This window comes from Alligator mississippiensis, chromosome 1 (genome assembly GCF_030867095.1).
Source record: "Alligator mississippiensis isolate rAllMis1 chromosome 1, rAllMis1, whole genome shotgun sequence".
Lineage (NCBI taxonomy): Eukaryota > Metazoa > Chordata > Crocodylia > Alligatoridae > Alligator > Alligator mississippiensis.
In genome coordinates, this window is record NC_081824.1 from 452,907,550 (window position 1) to 452,915,056 (window position 7,507).

Below are 7,507 nucleotides of genomic sequence, written 5' to 3' on the forward strand. Positions count from 1 at the left end.
TACGCGGGGGTGGGGTTTCTTGAGGGCAAAGGGGCTGGAGGGGTTAGGGGGGGAGGCATTGAGGGAAGCAAAGCGGTTGTTGAGGGAAATGAGAGGGAGGGATGAAATGGTGGATATAGGGGAGTTGGTGGAAGGGCAGGTGGGGAGGGTGTGGAAGGGGGAGCATGAGGATTTTGTGTGGTGGGTGGTTAGAAGGGTGATACCCGGTGAGGGTGGAGCAGCGGAAATGGGGGTTGGTAAGGTTGGGGGAGTGTCCAAGGGAACTGTGTGTGAGGAAGGAAAGGGTGTTTCACGTGTTGTGGAAATGTTCATTTGCACAGAGGGTTTGGAAAAGGGTGGTGGGGTTTTGTAAAGCAATAGGGTGGGGGGATTGTGTGAGTTATGAGGGGGGGCGGTGTACGGATTGGTGAGGCATAAAGTGAGGGAATGGGAAATTCGGGCATTATTATTGTGTACACGGGTGGCGGTGTGGAAGACGAGGTGTTTATTGGTTCAGAAGGAGCTTTGTTTTACTTCAGGGGAGTGTGTTTATTTAGCATATGCAGAATTGGGGTATTATAGGAGGAAAGGGGAGTGGGAAGGCATTGATTGGAGGAAGTTGTTTGAGTAGGAGGGAGGGGAAGGGTTGAGAGAAACAATGTTATGATTTGTGTGATGTGTTGATCAATGAGACGGTTATGTAAAGGGGGAGAAGCGTTTCTTTGTGGTTCGGGAAAGGTTCTTATGTTATGACGTGAATGTTACTGTTTTGAGACTTGAAGCGAAAAAGCTGGTGTTTTTGTTGGTTGTGTTGAAAGTCTTATGGTTCTGATACTTTGTTAATTAGGAACAGATATATTATTTTTTTTTTTTTTTTTTTATCAGCGATTAAACTGATATGTCCTTGATGTGAGGACTGATGCATTAAATACATTTTTTGGTGCCTGGGGTGGGCCTCGGAGCTTGCTCCAGCCCCTCCACGCATTGGCCCGGTATTGTAGTGCCTCCGGGCCCGGGGCCCACTCCCCTTCCAGGGGAGCGCTGCCTTCCTCCTCTCTGGGTTCCAAAAGCAGCAGCAGGGGTGGGACCGCGACCCCAGGGGGGCAGACAGTATGCAAAGGGCTGCTGCTGGGCGGCAGCACACTAGCAGGGGAGCAAGTGTGCCCTCCTGCTCGGCAGCACTACCCCCCCCCCCCCCCCCCAGCTTCCCACTGGGGGGGGCTGGGACCCTGCCCAGGGCTGCAGGACCTGGGTCTGGGCAGGCGGGGGGTGCGGGCCGGGAGCCTGCCCAGCCCACATGGGCCCACTGAGGGCCCAGAAGTGGTGCCCGGAGGGTGAGTCGGGGAGGCCGGGGCTTTCCCCGCTACTAGCAGGCAGGCCTTGCAGCCTCTTTCCCATGTCTCTCACCCTCTGGCTTGGCCTGCAAGGCTGCTTAAGACCAGATGCTGCCGCCTTCGAGCGTCGTTGTTGACGATGACCAAAGCCAGAGTGGCGGGGCATGGGCAAGTCCAAGTCAAGTCAAATGAGAGCAGTAGACAGAGACCGGGGCAAGTGGAAGGAAGCCCGTGTTGAGTTGAGTGCGACGGAGGCCCGCCAAGGGTGAACTGAAGCAAGCCCGAGTAGAGGCGGGCGGGGGCAAGTTTGTCCAAGTCAAGTCCAAAGAAGCTGCAGTAGGCCACGCCCCGGGTGACCTGAAGTGAGGAGTCGAGTCTGCGGCTAGCCTGCAGTGAGATGCTGCGGCAAGTCAAGCAACCACAATGCTTGCTTGCATCCATAGATGCTTCTCAAGCTAATCCCAGGGATGTCATTCTCCCCTTGTACTCGGCCTCAGTGAGGCCACAGCTGGAGTACTGCATCCAGTTTTGGGCTCCACAATTCAAAAAGGATGTGATGTGGAGAAGCTGGAGAGAGTCAGTCCAGAGAAGAGCCACACGCATGATCAGAAGTCAGGGAAGCAGACCCTACGATGACAGGCTGAGAGCCCTGGGGCTCTTTAGCCTGGATAAACCCCAGGCTCGCTCAGGGGTGATCTGATGGCCACCTCCTAAGTTGATCAGGGGTGAGGTGACCACCAGTATCTGGGGGAACGTTTGTTCACCAGAGCCCCCCAAGGAATGACGACTAGGTCGAATGGTCATCAACTACTACAAGGCCGTTTCAGGCTGGACATAAGGAAGAATTTCTTTCCTGTCCGAGCCCCCAAGGTCTGGAACAGCCTGCCCCCGGAGGTGGTTCAAGCGCCTACCTTGAACACCTTCAAGAGCAAACTGGATGCTTACCTTGCTGGGATCCTATGACCCCAGCTGACTTCCTGCCCTTTGGGCAGGGGGCTGGACTCGATCTTCCGAGGTCCCTTCCAGCCCTAATGTCTACGAGTCGGGAGCGGCACACACCTGCCAGCCCCTGCCCACCCACACGGTGGCTTTCCTGCAGGAGTGCCAGCCAGTCGCTCAGTTGCCAGGCCCCAGGACTGACCGCCGCTGCCCCGCTGGGGCTGCCCCCGGCCCTGCTCGCCTGGCCCCCTGGGCCACTGGCCCACAGCGCCCGCTCCCCCTCTGGGGCTGGGCAGGTTATCGCTTCTTGGCCTCTTGAAGGCTCAGATCAGGTTGGCGGACGGGCCTAGGTCCGGCTGCTGCCTGGTCGGGCCTCGAGAGGCAGGGCGCTGGGGAGGATGGAGGAGATGGCAGAGGCGACGACTAGTATGCAGATTGGTATGCAGATGATGGCAGAGGCAGGAGCTGAGGAGAGTGGAGGTCGGGAGCAGCAACATCAGAGGGAGAGCCGGGAGATTGGAGAAAGAAAGAATCGACAGAAGAGGTGAGCGGATGGCGGAGGAGGAAGAGGGGTGGACCCGAGTACAGCGGAGAGGGAAGACCCAGGCAGGAGCGGGGGGGAAGAAGACCCCCGAAGAGAGGAGCATCGGCGGCAGGAAAGGAGTCATCGGGAGGCCCCTGGGCAGGAGAAGGAGGCGGCAGGGGCGGTGAGACCAGAGGAACCAGAAGAGGGAAAATGGAGGCCGGGGAACAAACAATGGTGGGTAAAGGTAACCCTGACCTTGGAGGGTTACAAAGGGAAGAAGACTCTGCGGCGTGGAGACTTTATGGCAGAAGTGCTGTTTAAGACTTTGAAAGTGAACCCCAAGGACTTGGACTGTATGGTGGCCTTTGATAGCAGGAAGGTTTGGAATTTAACCTTCTGGAAGGAGAAATGCTATGTCGCCTTTGGGAGGCGCATAAGGGAGGCATTAGAGTGGGGGGAATTGGAGGGGTTGGTTTTTGATATGGGACAGAAGGCATGGGAGAGGACACTATACTAAGATGTTTAGTGATATGTTGGATAAAGAGGACATGGAATCCTGGCTGGAGCAGAGGGTGCAGAAGGTGGTATTTGTGGAAAAGGAGTGTGACTGGTGGGGGATTTGGATGGGGGCATGGAGGGCGAAGGTGGTTTTGCATGAGGAGGTGGTGGGGAGCTGGGGGCTGTTAAGCACTTAGTTTCAGCTGTGCAAGTTGGTTCCTGTAGAGGTTACCTGACCTATTTTGACCAACCCAAATTGTGTAACGGGTGCGGGCAAGCAGGGCACCTGGTGGCGTTTTGCCATTTGACTATTTGTTGTTGGTGCAGGGGGATGGGACACACGGCCCAATCTTGTAAAGAGAGTTTTGTGTGTAAGGCTTGTGGGCAAGAGGGGCATGTGCAGCAAATGTGTCCCTTGATGTATGCCAATAAAGTGTGGATGGCAAGGCATGGAGAGGAGTGGAGAGGGAGGAATGGAGGAGGAGAAACAGCTGGGGGGATGGGAGGAGATGGTCATGGAAGAAACACTGGTGGGGGAGGAGGGAAAAGAAGAGAGAAAGGGGGTGATGGAGTTGGTGGAGGAGGAGTTAGAGACAGAAGAGAAGTGGGGGGGAAAGGGGAAGAGGGCGAGGGGGGGGGGGACATGGCTTTACAACCATTGTGGAGTATGGTGGAGGAACTGGGAGCGGAGCAAGGCCTGCCGGTAGTGGGGAAGGAGAGAGAAGGGGTGGGCAGAGCAAATGGAGGCAACTGAACAAGGGAAGGAGTGGGGTTTAAAGAAAAAGAAGAAATGGGGGGGAGAAAGGGGGGAAGAAGTTGGGTTGCAAACTGAGGGAAAGGGTGGGAGGGAAGAAGGAAAGGAAGAAGGGAGGGAGGAGGGATTGGGATTTCTGAGCCCAGGAGCGGTGGAGGGTTGTTTGAAACAACCGGAATATGGAGGATGGGGGTAGAGTCCCCAGTGGAGTCATTGGAGAGTGGGACTGGGGAAGAGGTGTGAGGGGGGGAAGTTTTGGTTTATGATGATTTCAATGGAAGGGGCCCTTTTGTGTTGTTTCATTAAATGTGAGGAGTCTGTTATCAAGGAAAAAGTGGGAAAGGGTGGGAGGGTATTTGAGGGCGTTAAGGGCTGAGATTATTTGTGTACAAGAGTATGGGATGGGGATTATAGGGTGTTGCGGAGAAGATGGGATAAGGGAAGATGGTGGTGGGCTGGGGCAGGTGGGAATAAGGCTGTGGGGGTGGGAATTTTAGTGAACGAGACATGGGTGAGGGTGATTGGGGTGGAGATGCTAATTGAGGGGCATTTGCAACACATGAGGGTGGAGGTGGGGGTGTTTAATGTCTATGCACCTGCGGTGGAGGGAGTTTTTTTGAAGATTGGTGTATGATGGGGAGGGAAGAAGGTTCTTGTAGGAGATTTTAACTATATCGTTGAGGAAGGGGATAGGGAAGGGGGTGTGGGGGGGATGTTTGGACAGCACGGGGAGGTGTTTGGGGAACTGGATTTGGAAGAGGGGCTGATGGATGTTTGGAGGGGAGAGCGGGTGGGAAAGAGGATCAGTCTGGGGGGGGAAGAGGGTTTCGCGGACTGATTTCGTGTTGGTTTTGGAGGGGGTGAGGGTGGAAGGGAAGGAGGTGGTGGAAGTGGGGGTTTAGTGATAAGAAGATGTTGAGGGTAGAACTAGGGGTTGGGGGAGGCAGTGGGAGAGGAAGCAAGGTGTGGAAACTAAATACAAGGGTGCTGGAAGATGAAGGGGTGTGTGGGGAGTTTGGGAAGGAATATGAGGGGTAGAAGACAACAAGGGTGCTTTTTAAGTCTCATTGGGAGTGGTGGAGGGTCACGGAGGAGTGTCACAACCCAAATGAATCAGTGCCCATGTCACTTGCAAGAGATACCATTCAGACCATCTGATCAACTAAGGGTTAAAACAAAATCCTGGTGGAGAGCTGTATATAATTTATGTCCACGTCACCAACGAGAAACAAAACTTAAGACTGGTCAGGGTGAAAGGGGATAGCCCTGCCATAAATCCCTGCAATTGGTCAAGAAGCAAGCTCAGACCCCTCTTGTGTATCGGACAGGAAACCTGACCCACTACCTTGTAACCTGATAGCAACCTGAGAGCACAAAGAACTGCTGCTTGCCAGATAATTAAAGATTCAATTTAGCAGTTCATCATTGGATACTTCTGAGAGACACCTCTGTCTATAAATAGTTTAACAACTTCCGCCTAAGTCGGAGACCTCTGCGGGAATCTCTAAGGAGAAACCTAAGATCATCATCAGAGTAAATTGACAGCTTGATCACCTGCCAATATCTTCCCGTCAGCATAATTATTGACGTATCAAAGCCCTGCAGGCATGGTAACTCGTTCCCGGTGCCACGTCCATCATTGTTAGCTGTAACCTGAAACTGTACGCTTGATTGTAATTGTTGTATTGTTAGCTGTAACCTGAAACTGTACGCTTGATTATAATCACTATAACTGGAGAAACTGCAACGGAACAAAGGCTCAGCCTGTGTCACATGTCATGGCGACATAAGTAAACCATCTCCTGTAACCACATGCGTCTGTGCCTGGTTAATTTTCGCCCCATCCATCCCTACCTGCCTGTCAAGTGAAAGTTTTATTGCTCCGGTGGTGAGGGGGTCAGCAAGCAGCTACTGGCGCTGCTCTGATCTCCGACAAGAAGATTAGGAGGTGGTTTATTTGAGTTGGGAAGCGGAAGGGGTGGGAGAAGAGGAAGGAGTTGAGGAGGTTGCAGGGAAGGGTTCAGGGGTAGATTTGGGAGGTGATTGGGGGGGGGGAAGGAAGTGAAGCAGGAGTTGGGGGAGGCGAAGCGGGGGGTGGAGGAGTGATTTTAGGAGAGGGAGGATGTTTTTAGCATGGGCACCGTGGGTGGGGGAGGGGGAGGAATGGGGAAGTATTTTGCAGAGAGGGTGAAGAAGGGTAGCAGGGAAGTGGGGGAGGGGGTGCGGGTAGAGAAGCAAGGGGAGGTGTTGGAGGAGGTGACAAGGTTCTATGCGGGGTTGTATAAAAAGCAGGAGGCGGATGGGAAGGTGGGGGAGAGGTTCTTGGGGGAGTTGGAAAAGAAGTTAGGGGAGGGGGAGGAAGCAGATCTGGAGAGGGATATAAGGGAGGAGGAGGTGAGGGAGGTGCTGGGGAGGTTGAAAAAGGGGAAGACACAGGGTGTGGATGGGTTACCAGTGGAATTCTATGAGAGGTTTTGGGAGGTGGTGGGGGTGTTTTGGGAGATCATGGGGTCAGGGGTGGTGGGGGAGGGGTTTGTGGTGGGGGTGGTGGTGGTGCTGTTGCACAAAAAGGGCAACAGGGAGGTGCTGCAAAACTGGAGGCCGATCATGTTATTGAACGTAGACTACAAGTTATTTTCCAAAGTGGTGGCAATGCGGATGGGGAAGGTGTTGGGGGAGGTGGTGGGGGAGGACCAGAAGTGTGCAGTGAAAGGTAGGAGAATGGTAGATGCACAGTGGGTTTGGAGGGATATGATGCAGTATGTGGGGAAGAGGGGTTGGAGGGTGGTGGTGGGAAGTGTAGATCTGGAAAAAGCACATGACAGTTTGGAGCACGGGTTTTTGTTTGCAGTTTTGGGGCAGATGGGTTTTCCGGAGAAATTTGTGGGGTGGGTGAGAGCATTGTATAAGGGGGCACATAGTAGGATATTGGTGAAGGGGTTTTTGGGAGGGGAGTCTAGGGTAGAGAGAGGGGTGTGCCAGGGTGCCCCCTCTCTCCAGGACGGTTTGTGTGTGGGATGGAGCCATTGGCTCAGTGGGTGAGAAGGGATGGGAGGGTGAGGGGAATACTGGTGCCAGTGGGAGGGGAGTTGAGGGTGACGCTATATGGATGATGTTACATTTATGGTTTGGGATGAGGGATCTTTGAGGAGGGTGGTAGAGGGAATTAGGGAGTATGGGGGTGTGGCGGGCCCCATGGGTGAATAGGGGGAAGAGCAAGTTGCTGGTGGTGGGGGATTGGAGGGGGTTGGAGGAGGAGGGGTGGCAGGTGGAGAGGGAGGGGTTGAAAGTGTTGGGGGTGTACATGGATGTAGGGGGGAAGGGGGAATGGGCGTGGGAGGAGGTTTGAGGGAGGGTGAAGACAGTGGTACGGATATAGGGCACCAGGAAGCTATCGTTTAGAGGGAGGGTGGGGATAGTATAACAATTTTTGTTGCCTATGGTTTTGTTTGTGGTGATAGTGTACCCGCCCACCTG

At 54.1% G+C, this 7,507-nt stretch overlaps 1 pseudogene; it reads left to right on the forward strand.

The window, feature by feature from the left end:
- Positions 1–832: 832 nt before the first annotated feature.
- On the forward strand, positions 833–1,005 carry LOC132247946 (U2 spliceosomal RNA; annotated as a pseudogene).
- The last annotated feature ends 6,502 nt before the right edge of the window (positions 1,006–7,507 follow it).